At 46.0% G+C, this 15511-nt stretch overlaps 1 long non-coding RNA gene across 1 annotated transcript in view; it reads right to left on the bottom strand.

Moving 5' to 3' along the window:
- The window catches only part of LOC114629736, a 32889-nt gene extending 19647 nt beyond the window's left edge, over positions 1 to 13242 (bottom strand). Inside the window, exon 1 of the long non-coding RNA XR_003712716.1 lies at positions 13034 to 13242. This is a non-coding gene — a long non-coding RNA (uncharacterized LOC114629736). The remainder of the gene's footprint in view (positions 1 to 13033) is intronic.
- Between the last annotated feature and the right edge of the window lie 2269 nt (positions 13243 to 15511).

The raw sequence follows: 15511 nt of genomic DNA, 5'->3' as shown, positions 1-15511 counted from the left end.
AGAGAGAGAGAGAGAGAGAGAGAGAGAGAGAGAGAGAGAGAGAGAGAATTTAAAAGAGATAACAGTATAGTTAACAGTGAGAGGCTGAAACCAGGCAGGCGCTCACTTTCACAATCTGTTCTCAGTGTGGCCCTAGAAGTCCTATCTAATTGGAACAAAAAAGAACTAAAATGCTTCCAGACTGGACATGAAGGGGCTAAGGAGTCTCTACTTGCAGATGACACAGTAGTGATCTTCTAGAGGATAGGGATCCAAATCCCAGAACCCACCTGATTGCCTTCAACTTTTTGTAACTCCAGTCCTCATGTCTATTTAACTCCTCCAACAACACTGCATATACAAGTTGCACAGACATTAAGCAGGCAAGAGCAGACAAAAATAAATGAGTAAATAAATATTTTGTAAGTATTGTTAGATTTATTTGATAGGGGAAATGGGAATGTGGCAGGTGTTCCTTAGGGAGGGGTTAGGAGGATAATACAGAAGGTGGGAAGAAGGTAAAGAAGAATGGCAGGATAAAGTTGATCCCATGGGGAAAACAGAATAAGGTCTCTTTAAGGAAGGAAGGGGGAGTTAAATGCAGGAAACGGAGAAAGGGAGGGAAAATAACAGTATGAATGCCAAAAAGCCACAAGGGGTCACACTACTAACTATGTGCGAAAACGAATGAGCAAGAAAACAATCATGTTATAACACATGCAATTCAGTATATATATCTATATATCTCTATCTCTATCTCTATCTCTATCTCTATCTCTATCTCTATGAGATAGAGATAGAGGTAGAGGTAGAGGTAGAGACAGAGACAGAGACAGAGACAGAGACAGAGACAGAGACAGAGACAGAGATAGAGATATATAATGAACTTTTCTCATTGGGGCTGGTAGCACTCCCTCCAAGAGACTACCTAACAAATTCTCAATACTACACAAAACATGTACCCTTTAAGTTACTTGTCAGGGCTGTCTAAGAATTTTCTAAACATCCAGCCTATTTCTCTCACCCTAAAGACCTGAAAGGTGGGTCTCTATTGCTGAAGACACCATACACATTCAACATGGGACCAGGGAGCCCCTTAGCTAGAACTGTCAGGAAGTCTCATCCCTGAGGACTTTATCACTACCTAATGTACCATACAAGCTTCCAAGAAGTGAAGCAACCAACAGTCTTACTCGGATAGCATACCTATGAAACACAACAATGACCAGCATGGCTCAATACCTCTAAGGGTACAGTTATCACACAAATACCTTGATTACCCACAGTTTTCTGAATGAACTTGAGTCTTGTTCAACAAGAGGGATACAGTGTCTGGTTCTGGGAACCTAGGTAACCAATCAGTGCTAGTACAATACTGGTCATTGGAGGAGAATCTACAACTACCTAACTAAACCATCATCCTCCATAATGACAATCTACGAATATTTGTCCATATACCCACAAGTAATTATAGTCTTCAACCTAATTGAGAAAACTTCCCTTTACAACAGAGACCACTAGAAATATCCACAACCAATCCAATGCAGAGTTGTGTTGTCCATTGACAATGGAGACATCTACAAAACTCCCCACACCTAAGGCTCAGAGGACATTGCAGATCAAGGGGTAGAAACACCATAAGAGCCAGAGGATCAGGGACTTTGCTGTGAATCACATCAGAAGTGACACAATGAAGTCTCAGCAACCAGACTGCCAAATGTGAGCTGAACCAGGAGGAAACCAATGACCACACCGACATGCTGAGGTGGAGGGAGCACCTACACAAAGAGCTACAGGCAAATGAGTAAAGCTGGGAGAGGAGAGGTGGTCCTCCCCAGGAAAGAGCACACAAATTGGTTGTCTCATGTCAAATGGTCAGCCCTGGAAACAAACATATAAGTGACATTACATAGACTCAGCAGGTCTTTCTTGGGAATACATATGTGTATGAGAATACATATATGATTGTAATAGCAATGGATGGGAAAAAAGTCCATGAATTTGAAAGAGGGCATGGAGGGTCCATGGGAAGATTCTGAGGGAGAAAAGGGAAGGGGAACGTGTGCTAATTAAAATACAATCTCAAAAATGAACACAAGAGTTCACTACTCTTTTCCTTTTCTCATAAAATTGATAAAATCTGAATTTATAGGGATAATACTTAATTTTGACAATTTCTCTCACTCCCTATGAGATATTGAAATGAAAACAGGGCCATTATCCAACTGTATGGACTAAGGGATCCCAAGGCAAGACATAATGAATATTGTAAGGACAGTGAGTGTTTCCCTCTCTGACCCTGCTTATTTCAATCTCTTATCTGGAGGAACATGAATGAAATCAATTTGTCAGTCATGCACTTATTGGGAAGAGGGATAATGAGAACCAATGAGACCCCCAGTCCATCTTGGAGTCCTGCAGTAAGATTCTCATTCAAATAGAAAGCCATGGAGTTGGACATCTGTGTTGCTCAGTCAAGCTGAGGTTCTGCCCACCTTTGACCCCTCCTAGACAGCCTTCATTCTCAGCCTGTAATGTGGTCTGACAAGTTGTTTGAACTGTGTGGAGTCTTTTCCCAGGAGACAACTTAGCTCCCCTAGCTGGAGCTTTTCCTTCTCCCTATAGGAGATTCTAGGGCGACCTTAGAATGGGCCCCCTCCATCTCTTTACTGTCTATTTTTTTCATAGTGTGATAGATTAACAGACACAAGCATGCCTTTAGAATAGCCACATTTGTTTTCTTTTGTTTTAATTTGTTGTTTATTTTTGCTTGGTTGGAGGTTTTGGCTTTTTGAGACGGGGTCTTGCTGAGTATTCCAGGATGGCTTGAAATTCCACTATAAGAACAAGCTATGCTTAAATGCACAGACATCCTCCTGCCTCTGTCTCTTCAGTGCTGAGATTAGTAGTGTGGATACTTACACTTCTGTCATGCATGTTACAGAGGGACAAGGCAGTGGGTGATAGGAGAATGGAGCAGGAAAGCTGGAACCTGGGAAAGGAATGGAATGGGAAGAGGGAGAAGGAAGGGAGAGGAATAAGTGCATGGAGAAGGATAGCCTCAGATCAGCGGGGAATTGGAGAGGAAGGGGATGGGGGGAAGTTGGTAGTGAAGATGGGGAAAGGTGGGCTGGGCAAGAGGAGGACATTAGGGGTTAGGGCTTGAATGGGGAAGATAACGGGATAGAGGAGGGAAGAAGTTAGAAGTTGTGGGTTGACAGCAGAGGGAGAGAGGACCCTGAACTAGGGCTCAAAAGAAAGCAAGGACCTGTGTGGGGGCTGGAGACAGCAGGGGTAGGACAGAACAGGAAGTGGAGGGGGAGCACTGGTTGAATGGGAGATAAGACCAGTTAATGTTGTTCACTTAGAACAGGGCCTGGGAGGATATTGAGAAACCCCACTAATTAGTCACTGATACTTCCTCTCTGACTCGGAGAACGTCACCAAAGTACCAACTTTATTTCTTGATTTTTTTTGTCTTGCTTCAGCTGCTGAGGGTCTCTGAGGGTGCAGCCAATGCCTGGGGGGCCAGGGGTCCCAAGGAGTGGGAGTGCCTGGAGTCACAGCCTGATACATGAATCTCTTCAGCAGGAAGTTCCCATCTGTTGACAATGTCATTCACATCTGTGGTTGGATTTAGAGGAAGAAACCCATGATGCTGTCCACAGTTACCAAGTTCATAATTGCACCCTGACTCTACTCACACTGGGCTCAAGACAGCCATGATTTTGGGGGATTCAACAACAGGGCTTGAGGAGACAAAGTGCCAGAGAATCAGGAAGTGTGTGCCCTCTTAGCTGAGCTGCTGATCCTGGACCCTTCTTGTCTGCCACCATCAACACCCCCCCACCTTGCCATATACCCACCCCAGTGGCTCCTTATGATAACTTTGCAGTCCAGACCTGCAGGTTGCTCTCTACCTCACTAAATCCCCCTTCTCAGACTATTTCAGAGTAGCTGAAAGGTTTTTGTGAAAAAAATTACACAAGGACAAGTCAAGAGCTATAGGAAAGGCCAGGTTTTGGTTGTTCCCCTACAGGCTTACTGCAGGCAGGGGGACATGATCAGGGTACAATTAGAATGAAATCTGTCTCAGCCCAAATTTCGTGTAACCAGTGCTGGACCAGGACTTCTAGGAGGCGGCTCAGGTCATTTTACATTAGCCATATTTGAGCACAGCAAACTTTAAACACATAGAATGCTGCCAGTGGTACTGGGTGGGGCATAACTCAACTTCTGCCCTGGCCCTCCAGGCCCACATAGTCTGACTCCTGAGAACACAGTGGCAGGTAATGGTGTTCATTTCAGCAGGCATTGCAGAGTTTTCTTCAAAGAGCACATAATGAAATTTCCAACTTGGCAACCCATTCCTTGTCTGGATCTGCATCAAATATTCTATCCCACCTTCAGTATGAAAGCAGCTGAAAAGTCTTGAGAGACAACAGGAGAGTGAGTTTGGCTTCTGTGGTAGCCTTCTGCCTCAGATTAGAGAGCATCCTGTATCCCAACAGTGGGATTGATGGGCCTTCCCTGGGCACTTGTTCCAAGTGATGCCAAAGGTGTGAGTTAATCAATCAAGAATGGGTCCTGTGATGGCTGTGGCTTCTGGGTCAGCTAGAGATGATTGGAAGATGTCCTGGTATTTGTGGCCCATTGTTCTCTGCTGTCCTATGAACTTAGGCTTGAAGTTACAGATGCTTGCTAAGGAAGAGAGGTAATTCCCTTTCTCTTGGATAAGATTTCAACATATCATCTGGGGAAAAGAGACTTCTGTGACAGGCCTTGTCTCTCCCTGCTAGGGAGCTCTCAACACACAAGTGACTTGTTGTATCCCTTCAGCAATGTGTCACTTTGTAAATCTTGTCTGAGTGTGACCTGTCCACCTAATAACCTGGAGGGAAAGAGCTTACCTCATGATGACTCCCTGAGGCTTGACGGGCGTTCTGATAGAACCTGAGGGCTCTCTCTCCTAGGGCCGAGTACCATGCTAGCAGCCACTTTTAGATGGAATACATTTTGTATTCTGAGACTAAAGGTTTACACCAGAAGGCCCCATGTCATTACTCTTTTCAAGATAAGTTTCAGAGATATTCTTCTGAAAAATTATAATATGTATTATATGTTATATAATATATATGTTATATTTAACATATTACATTTTATATTAAATAAAATATATTAATGAGTATACACACACACACACACACACACATGTGTACAGTTATCCTCCTTAGGGTTATTACAGCTGTGATGAGACAGCATGACTAAAGCAATTTGGGAAGGAAAACATTTCATTTTTACTTGCACTTTCACATCACTGTTTATCATCAAATGAAGTCAGGACAGGAACCCAAACAGGGCAGGAACCTGGAGGCAAGAGCTGATGCAGATGCAGAGATCATGGAGGGGTGTTGCTTAGTGTCTTGATATCTCCCGGTTTGCTCAGCCTGATTTCTTATGGAACCCAGAACCAGTAGCCCAGGGATGGCTTCTCCACCATGGCTGGACCTCCACCAATAATCCATCCCTAATTAGGAAAATGCCTCACAGGATTGACTACAGTCTGATCTTGTGGTGGTATTTTCTCAGTTGAGGTTCCCTCCTCTCAGAACACTTTAGTTTGTATCATGTTGACATAAGACTACTCAACACCTTATTTAAAACAAACCCAACAAAACACAACAAAAACCTGATCATAGAATCCCATGTCTACATGAAAGTATTCCTCAGCAATCCACCTCCAACCCTCTAACCGTGTTGTCTTCTCAGTCTCAGTGTGCCTTCCTCCGTCACCTGCTGTTATAAGAGTCTTGACACAATTTAGGAGTTTTTCTTCCAGCTTTAAGAGCCTGGATGCCCACCTCAGCCACTGCTGTCCTCTACAGAGAAGATCCAGCTGGAGCATGATATGTAAGTTTAAACTCCTAGCAGGTAAGTCATTGCAACATCACACTTAAATTGCTTGGTGACATCGTGCAAGGTTTCTATATTTTCACACTTGTACAGAATCAATTTTAAAATAATATGAACTTTTATTTACTTACAAATCAATTTAGATGACACCCTTTGAGGGACATTATCATGTGAAATTCTTACACAAACACACATTGAATAAGTAAGACAGTATCATAGGTGCAGCTAGCAGCTGGACCCACAGACCAAATGTTACATAAGCAATTACTTGAAAACAGTGTGAGCACTCTATCAGGAAGCTCAAAGGACAGAGAAGGTGAGTGACTGTTTCATCGGAGTCTTTCCATAGGAGAGACTTGCACACCTCAGCCAGGTAGATCAGCCTCAGCACCCAGGAGAGACAGCTGCTCTGAGTTCCCTGCAGGAAGTTCCTAAGCCAGTGTGTGAGGAGAGTGCACTGCATAGGGGGTCTGTCACACCTATCAGTGGCTGTGGCTGTCATTAGCTGTGGTTCATCCCACACAGGCAAGCACTGAGCATCTCAAGTTATCTACCCGAAATAATCCATAAATTGGAGGTACCAGTAAATCTTCACCCAAATTTAATCTCTCTTCTGTATATTCACTCATCCAACACACGACTACACACACACACACACACACACCCAACCCATGAGAGGAGACTCACAAATTTTATCCCAAGGGCCTGATGTGACCACTGTAGACAAATGTGTGTGCAAATGATTTTCAAAGTCACCAAAGGAGATCTCCTCAAGGAGAAGGAAAGTCTTTGGTAATGGCTCCAGAATGAGTTCAAGGATATTTAGGATTCAGATCTGGGGAGAACTGGGTTTCTCCGGGCACACATGATCACCAAGACAGAGAGCCGAGGCTAGTGAATGACCCTGTGACCTAAAGCAAGCGGCCTGGAACCTGTGGATCCACACACAATGTTAATCTCTGTCCTGTAAGTAAACACACACACACATGCACACACACATATAGACGCACACACACGCATGCACACACACACCTACCCCTTTACAAACATGAAGTTGATCTGTAAAAGCACACACAAAAATAGGTGATTCACATGTCTTCTGCCAAGGATCTGGATATTTCTGATGCAGAAGCCTGTCCTATAACAGAAAAAAAGATATCTCTCTCTCTCTCTCTCTTTCTCTCTCTCTGGTGTGTGTGTGTGTGTGTGTGTGTGTGTGTGTGTGTGTGTGTGTGTGTATACCATGTGAGTGCAGTGTCCAAGGAGGGCAGAAGCGTGCATTTAGTTCCCTGGAACCACAGTTACAGGTTGTGAGCATGAGGCATGGTGGCACATGCTTTAATCCCAGCACTCTAGAGGCAGAGGCAGGTGGATCTCTGAGTTTGAAGGTAGCCTGGTTTACAGAGGGTGTTCCAGAACAGCCAGGGCTACATAGAGCAACCCTCTTTCAAACAGAAAAACAAAACAAAACAGTGAAAACCACAGGGATGACAGCTGCTATGTGAGCCCTGGGAATCCAGTCTGGCTCTTTCAAATGAGCAGAGGGTGCTCTTAACCTCTGAGCATCTCTTCAGGCCCCAGGGGCTCCTTTTATCTGGAAAAAAAGTTTGATTGCAGAACTTCCCACAAGGTCTTAAGTTTCAGTCACAGAGTCAAGTGAAAGCTCACAGCCTTCCTTCCTTGCAAGATAGTAGGGAGAGTAGAAGGAAGGAAATGGAGGTGGTAATGGAGGGGGAATGGGGGAAGGTAGTGACTGTGAAACAGGGAGGAGGGGCTTCAGGAGCAAGCAGTAGGATAAGGAAGAACTTGAGCATGCTCCAGGGGATCATGGGGAAGGGACCTGGAGGGGCAAAGGAGTGCAGTGTGGAAAAGTAAAGACAGAGAACATGAGGAAGATCAGGCTGGATGACTGAGGGAGACTGATGGTGGTTCTCTAACTAGAGGAGAAGCAGGGAAACTGCTAGAACAACGAAGGAGTCAGGGGCACCTCATTTGGCGAGGGCAGGAAGTGATGATGACAGTCTCTAAGTGATTCACAGCTGGCTATGGGCGTTGGTTAAAGAAGTAGACTCCTCCTGGGAGGAGCTAGACTGATATAAATTGTCTGATTCACGCTGAGGTCTGCCCAGACTCCTGCGGAAGGCACAGGACTTTATGCCGTGTTTCCTGAATCTGTTCCCCATCAACTCTGAGGGCGCAGCTGCTGGTGAGTGAGATGAAGGGACCGCGGGGCTTGGAAGTCCTGGAGAGATCACATCATCCTCACAGCTCAGTTCACAGTCAAGCCCTCCAGATGCCATCACTTGACAGGGACCGGGGTCCGAGGGAGGGAGAACCAGAGCCACGAGGTCCTCGAGGGAACTGCAGAGACAAGTAGGAAAAGGGGAAGGAGGAGATAGCCTGGCTGAAGCAAGAGAAGTCCTGAATTCACAGCCTGAAACTTTCGCAGTTCTCTGTGCTGTGTCCTCTGAGGGGCTGTACTGAGGAATTCCTAATTCTCACCTCAGCTCTGGTCACACTATAGGCAACCCAGTCTCAGGAAGAGCCATGGAAAAGGGAGCCACCACCAAGTGCAATCATCCCCTGATTCTAAAGTTTTTAATTCTACTGAGCTGTCAGTGGACCATGCTGCAGACTGGTGAGTTCCCAGGGTCTCCATGGAGGGGGGTGGTTGGGGCACTCAACAGAGACCTGGTTCAAGTCAGGAAGTTTACAGTTCTGGGCTATCAGAAGTTCCTGGGCTTCCCTCCTTCCCTTCAACATCACAGCAACTAAGAGCCCTGGGTTTATGCCACCCAGGCTTCAGTAGATTGAGGAAGTTGAAGGAAAGGATGCGGTGTGATGGTGGTGGGCCGCAGATAAATGGATGAAGAATGCAGGGGGCAGGAGGGAACACCTGGTGATGCCCTCAGCACCACTGAGGTCCTTAGGAAGTCTAAAACCCAGGCACCAGGACAGGATGTGCTGGGCACAGTGCAAGATGACCAGGAGGTTCCCTTGGAGCTAAGACATGCTATGCTTTGAAGACTGCCTTCCCCAGGGATTACTCACAAGCCTTCCACTATTCAGGGTACTCTTTGCCCTTGATCTTTCTTTTTCACCTCTCCAGCATATCACAGTAGATGCTTCCATGGATATGGCAGCCACAACCAGTCTTGGTCTCACTAGTTTTTCTGGGCCCCCCCCCCCCGCTTCTTCTTTTCTTATATTGTTTTAAGACTTCACACTATCACCACACTAGAATCTGAAACAATCCCTTCTCCCCTTTGGTACCAAGTGCTGCGATTACAGGTGTGTGACACCAGCTCAGCTTCAATGCCCACATGGCTTATCAGCCACCAGCCTGCTCAGCTCCCTTCCCTGCCCATCTGGCCTTCCCCACTTTCTCAGCCAGAGAATGCCTTTTAGACCATTGCCCACCAGGGGGCATTCTGTGTTCATGCCTGAGGAGACCTCAGCTAATTATGCGCTGGAAAGCCTTGTCCTCTGTGGAGGACCCTGGCAATGGTACTGGGTGGGGACGTGTGGAAGCTTCTGCCTTTGATCCCAGGCCCATGTAGTCTACCTTTTTAGTAAGTGGCATCTGTAATGGTGTTCATTAGGCAGGAGTGGCTTCTTTTTTCTTTGTAAATAGAAGACACTACATTTTGTTTGCAATCAGGCAAGCCTCACTGTATCTCTGCATGAACTACTTAATTCTGCATTTGGTGTGACAGCAGCAGAAGGCAACAAGCTGATGACTGAGTAGCAGATTTGTCCTCTAACCCAGATTAGGGTATTTCCCATGGACCAGTACTGGTGCCCATCCCCTCAGAGTGTCTTTAAGAGAACTGTGAAAGCTGCGTCTTTCTCAGGCAACAGTGGGTTCTGTGCTGCCTCTGATTCTCGGTTGGCTGGAAATGACAGGAGAAGTCCTGGATTTAAGGCCTCTTGATCTCTCCATTGCTGTCCAATGGATTCCTAGGCTCCCATGGAACATAGGAGTCTCTCCTTGAAGACTGAAGTGTTCACTGAGGGAGAGGTGGCAGCTTACTTCAGAACTGACCTCAGTCACTTCCTACAGATGACATAAGATTTATAGTTATCTGAGGAACAGGAGATGTTCTGGCAGTCAAGAGTTCTTGTCTCTCCCTCATAGGGAGCTCTCAACACACAAGTGACTTCTTATGTTCCTGCAGCAATACCACATTTCTGGATATCCAATCTGACTCTGACTTGTCTACCTCATACCCTAATGAGAAAGAGCTCTGCCCATGATGTGTCCCTGAGGCCTTGTGCCTTTCCTGATAGCCTGCAACCAGAGACTGCTCTCTCCCAGAGTCCAATCCCTTGCCAAAAGTCACTTTGAAATGGAGTGCATTATCTCTGCTGCAGGAGGGTCAGGGTGTCTTCTCCCAAAGCAAGGAGATTCTCCAATAAGGAACAGCCATTAACTTCACCCAGGGACATTTCCTCTCACTGGCACCTCAGGCTAACACATTGCCTGGGTCCTGTGAGACACGTGCAGCCTTGCTTTTCACAGGTGGGTTCTCTTTGGCTGCTTTCGACCACCAAACACAGAGAGTAGCAGGTGTAACACAGATTTTCTGGCCTATAAACACTCCAGTACTTATATGATAACAGTATTAGTTACTTTCTACTCCAGTGATAAGACACATGACCATGTTAACATACAAAAGGAAGGGTTTGGGGTTGGAGAGATGGTTCAATGGTTAAGAGCACTGACTGCTCTTCTAGAGGTCCTGAGTTCAATTCCCACCAACCACATGGTGGCTTACAACCATCTATAATAGGATCCTATGCCCTTTTCTACTATGTCTGAAGAGAGTGACAGTGTACTCATATACATAAAATAAATAAATAAATATTAAAATATTATATATACTTATATAGTATAAAAAAGAAGGAAAGGTTGGGGTTACAGTTATTCAGGGATAAAGAGTCCATCACCTCACAGCAGGGGAGCATGGCAGGAGACATGGTGGCTCAAGCAGCAAGTTGAGGGTCCACATATTTTTGGTTTGGTTGGTTTGGTTTAGTTTTGGAGACAAAGTCTCACTGTGTAGTTCTGGCTGTCCTAGAACTCACTATGCAGTCCAGGCTGTCGTCAAACTTGTAAAGAACCATCTGACTCTATCTCTTAAGTGCTGGGATAAGAGCCATGATCCCCTGTGCAGCTGGGAGCCCACATCTTAAGCACCAAGCTCGGTCCAGAGATCAAGAGATGGGAATGGCTTTCAAAGTGACACTCCAGGGACGTACTTCCTTCAGCAAGGCCACACCCTGTAACGTTATCCAAACACGTGCCAGTAACTGGGGCAAATATCTTACTGTATGGAGGACAAGGTCCTTCAAACCACCACACTAGACATTCACAATAGCATCTCGGGGTTCATTCTGAGTGCCAGCCCAGTAATGAACTGATACACAGAGAAAGGTGTCACCTGCTGTGGGGATGAGTAATCTCTCCTTGCTGGTACCTGATCTGCTCTCCTAGGAAGTCAGTCTGGGTCTGTCTCTGAGGTGGTTCAGTTTGAAAGGTTTTTCGGGTTTTTTTAATGTATACAAATATTGACTGAATGTATGTATGTGCAGCACATGTGTGCCTGGTACTCTTGGAGGCCAAAAGAGGGCAGAAGTGAATTCCAGGCAGTGGTGAGTGACCTTGTGTTGCTGCTGAGAATCAAGCCTGGATCCTCCGCAAGAGCAACAAGTGCTCTTCAGCGCTACTTCACCCCTCTTACCACAATGGTTCAGCTTAAACCGTGGGCACAGGAGCCTAGGGTTTCATGACTCAAAAGGTTTTTGAGCCTTGATTATCTTTCTCTTTAATTCTTAAAATCCATCCACATCTGCATTTAGGATCTTTATGTCCTGCTAGCCATGGCCCCTTTGAGCAGTCAGGCTCCAGGACTGTGCCCACTTTACTCATAAGTGGACAACTGTCCTTGATGTTACTGTCTCCTGACCACTGCATGTGATGGAATTGATCAGTAACAAACTGCTGGGATTCCAATTAGAGATACAGATGCCTTCCACCGTGCCCAACCTTGAGCTATTAGCATCACCATGAGCTTCTCACCATGCTGAGACACTTCTCCCTGGTCATACTTAATATCCTTCTCCACAGGGGTCTCCAGCATCCCACAGAGCAGCACAGACTCTTCACACTTTCCACAGAAATACAGGCTGTTACATTTATCTGGGTACATGGATCTTGGAAATTTTTGATCACTATTTTTTTTTTTACTGCAAGATTTGACAATTCTGGTATCAAGGGCCATCCTCTGACCAGTTCTAGGAAGCCATCCCTGGAACACTGCATTAGGTCCAGGACACCTGGCATTGGGTTGTTCTAGTTTTACTCTGTTGCTGTGATAATGCACTCTGGCCAAAGGCAACTTAAGGAAGAAACTGGTTGATTAGACTTTTACTTCTAAGTCATAGTCTACCATGGAAGGAAGTCAGGACAGGATCCCAGGCAGGCTTACATGCTATTCCACACAGCATTAGCTATGACCAAAGAACTTGCTTCCCAGCTGGGGAGGCATAACACGAAGCAGAGAAGGATGCTGGTTGCTGTCTGGCTCAGTTGCTCACACATAAATTTCCTATCCTGCCAGAAGCTGCCTGCCCACGACATGGTAATGTCCACATCAGGATGGTGATTCTTACTTTATTCACTATTAAAACAGTCCCTCAGCAGAGGTTCCCTTCTTAGGCGACTGTAGGCAGCATAAAACTGACAAAGTTATTCAGTAAAGATGTTCAGTTCTATGACCTGAGAGTACAGATCAGAAAAACTGTCTCCGTGCAACTTCTGTTCCATCCTTTCCCTGCTCCACTATGATCCAGCATCCTTGCACACCATCCTGATGCCACAGAGTCTACATGGGTAGCTTCTGGAGAGTCTCCAGAAGGAATAGATCCAGAAAAGACATCCTGAACTTTTACTACCATAACTGACAGGGCTTACCTCAAGCAAGGTCATAAAATAAAAGATAAGAGAATTGTCCTGGTGGAGAGCAGTGCTGGGCACACCTTGACCTGCATCTTCAAGAATGAGAGAATGAACATGCTTTACTTAGATCAGTCAGGGATTAGCCACCTCCCGTAAAGAAACATTTTCAGAATCACTCACTGTCTTGGTGCCATAGGTAGAGACTGTCTCTGAGTCCCTTGCTCCTCATCCTCATTGGATGTGTTCTTCACAGAGGCTGCTTCTCTTTGCTACAACTTTACTGTTGTCTGGCTACCACTTACATCATCATGGTGGTACGAAGTGCAAGGCCAACTGGACACAGAACATTTTCTTCTCTACAACAATCAAACGTGCTCTGTCCTTGGTGTTCTGGGGAACAGACTGAATGCAACAGAGATCTGTGGAAAACAGAAAGACACTCTGAAGGAGGGAGTTGACTTGTTGAAAAAGCTACTGAGAAACATTCTAAATCAAGATAAGGCAATCAGAAGTAAGTTGCAAATGGCTTCCCAGGGCTGGGGATGTAGCTTAGTGGTACAGAGATTGCCTAGCATGCATGGGGCCCTGAGTTGCATCCCCATTTCTACAAAAGAAGTATAAGAATTTATCTCATGCCCCCTGAAGGAAACAACAGGATTTTAACAGGTTGGGGATATTCATTTTTCATCGAGGAAAAAAACTGAATCACTGTTAGTTCCACCTAAGAGGTCCAGCAGCAAGGGTAAAATGTAGAGGAAAGAGCAAGGTCAGAGAATGGGAAGAGAGGGTGAGTAGGCAGACAGGGTTAACGAAGACCAGAGGCTGATCTCTTTCCAATGGGCACAGAGCCTCTCACTGCACAGAATATGATGTGTTGCCAGTATGAAGGAGACAAAGGTTTCAGTGGATCCTGCAGCGTTAGCGTCAATGGAAGTAACCTGGTCGATGTTTACAGAAGAAGTGGAAAGCTGAATGAAGATGATTCTACATTCAGCAAGGAAATAGAGATGTTGATAAAAGACAGGGAAGTAGCTGCCTTCTTAAACATGACTACACAGAGGGACTGCAGGACCTGGCTTGACAAGCTCAAGCCCTTGAAAAAACGTCCAGAGCCTACAGGTAACTGGGAAGACAGGGAGAAAGCTCTGTGCAGATGAGGTGTCTGTGTATGGGTGTGTTTCTGTGAGTGTGTGTGTCTCTCTGTGTGTACAAGAGAGAGAGAGAGAGAGAGAGAGAGAGAGAGAGAGAGAGAGAGAGAGAGAGAGAGAGAGATCTCTACCACGAGCGAGTCATTGGGTTAATGCCATTCTTTCTGTCACTCATTTCCCTCCTCATCCTCTCCTGTCTCGCTAACTGTGTTTACACTGGTCACTCACTGAGGGTCTTTCTGCTCTCACAGACTGAGCATCTTTCTACTTCCTGCCTTCTCCTCAGTCTAGAATCGCTGGTGACTTCTTCTCACCCAATCTATCTTCTTCCCTTCATGCCCCTCACAGGTCAGCTTCTCTTCTGCCAGCAGGAGAGATGAGGTCCCATCATTACCCTGCTCCTTTACCATCGCTACATTAGTCTGTTGAGGTCAGGGATATCCCCTGTCCCTTCCTATTCAGGACCAACACAAATAGCTGTTGTACAGTAAAGGGGTGGAAGTCTCTGTGTTGCTGAATTCCCTGATGACCCAGAAGCTAAGGTGAGATTTGCTCAGATTTGAGATCTGATCAAAGACTCAACTTGAGTTTTCATTTTAGCCTTGCCAAGCACTGCTCCAGATGTGGACCAGCCTCCATCCAGGGCATGCATTCGAAACCCTTCTGTTCTGCTGATAATACTCAGCTGCTTCTGTCTGTACATTTTCTGAGGAGAATCCTTGACAAGACAGGTACTGGGGACAATGTTGGAAGTGGAGTAAGGTGGGTGAGGACTGAGGCAGTAGGAGTGAGTGAGATCCAGGAGTCCTGCTCTGGTCCCTCAGCAGCAGATTCTTACTGAGGAAGGAAGCAGGAGAGTCAGAGTTCACGTCACCTGCTAGCAATAGCTTGTGCATGCTCAGCCTTGGCAGGAAAGGAATTTGTCACAGACCAGGGGAAACAACAAGGGAAGACAGCAGGTGCCTGACCAGAGCAGATTTGTAACTATGAGGATCCCACGCTGCAGATGTGGGGCCAGCAGGAACATGTAAGAAGACCATGGTAGTTCCTTTAATGTGCAGAGGGAAGAGGATTCTATCCCAAAGACCAAGAAAATGAAGATAGAATCTGGGAGATGGCCCAGGGGAAAGAACACTTGCTGACCCAGGTTTTATTCCAAACACCCAAATGTCAGCTCACAACCACTCCAGGTTCAGGAGGTCCAGCCCCTTCTCCACAGACAGATGGCATTCATACAGCGCCCTTGCAAACATGCAGGCTAACACTCCTAAACACAACATAGAAACAAACAAAGCAGCAGCAGCTGGAGCAGTGTTCCCACTGGAGGCAGGTAGCACTGAGCTGCTGCTGGAGTCCACTGCTCCCACCTGGACTGCCTTGATGGATAAGGTGGGACAGGGACAGTCACACAGCTCTGTGCCACACTCAGATGTTGAGAGTTTTAGAATGAAGGGGGAAAGATGTCTGGAACCCCACTCAAGGCCTAGACAACCGGGACCCAGGCCCCTCT

The sequence above is a fragment of the Grammomys surdaster genome, unplaced genomic scaffold (genome assembly GCF_004785775.1).
Source record: "Grammomys surdaster isolate TR1022 unplaced genomic scaffold, NIH_TR_1.0 315, whole genome shotgun sequence".
In the NCBI taxonomy this organism is placed as follows: Eukaryota; Metazoa; Chordata; class Mammalia; order Rodentia; family Muridae; genus Grammomys; species Grammomys surdaster.
The sequence above is the reverse complement of the archived record's forward strand: the minus strand, read 5'-3'. Positions and strand labels throughout refer to the sequence as shown.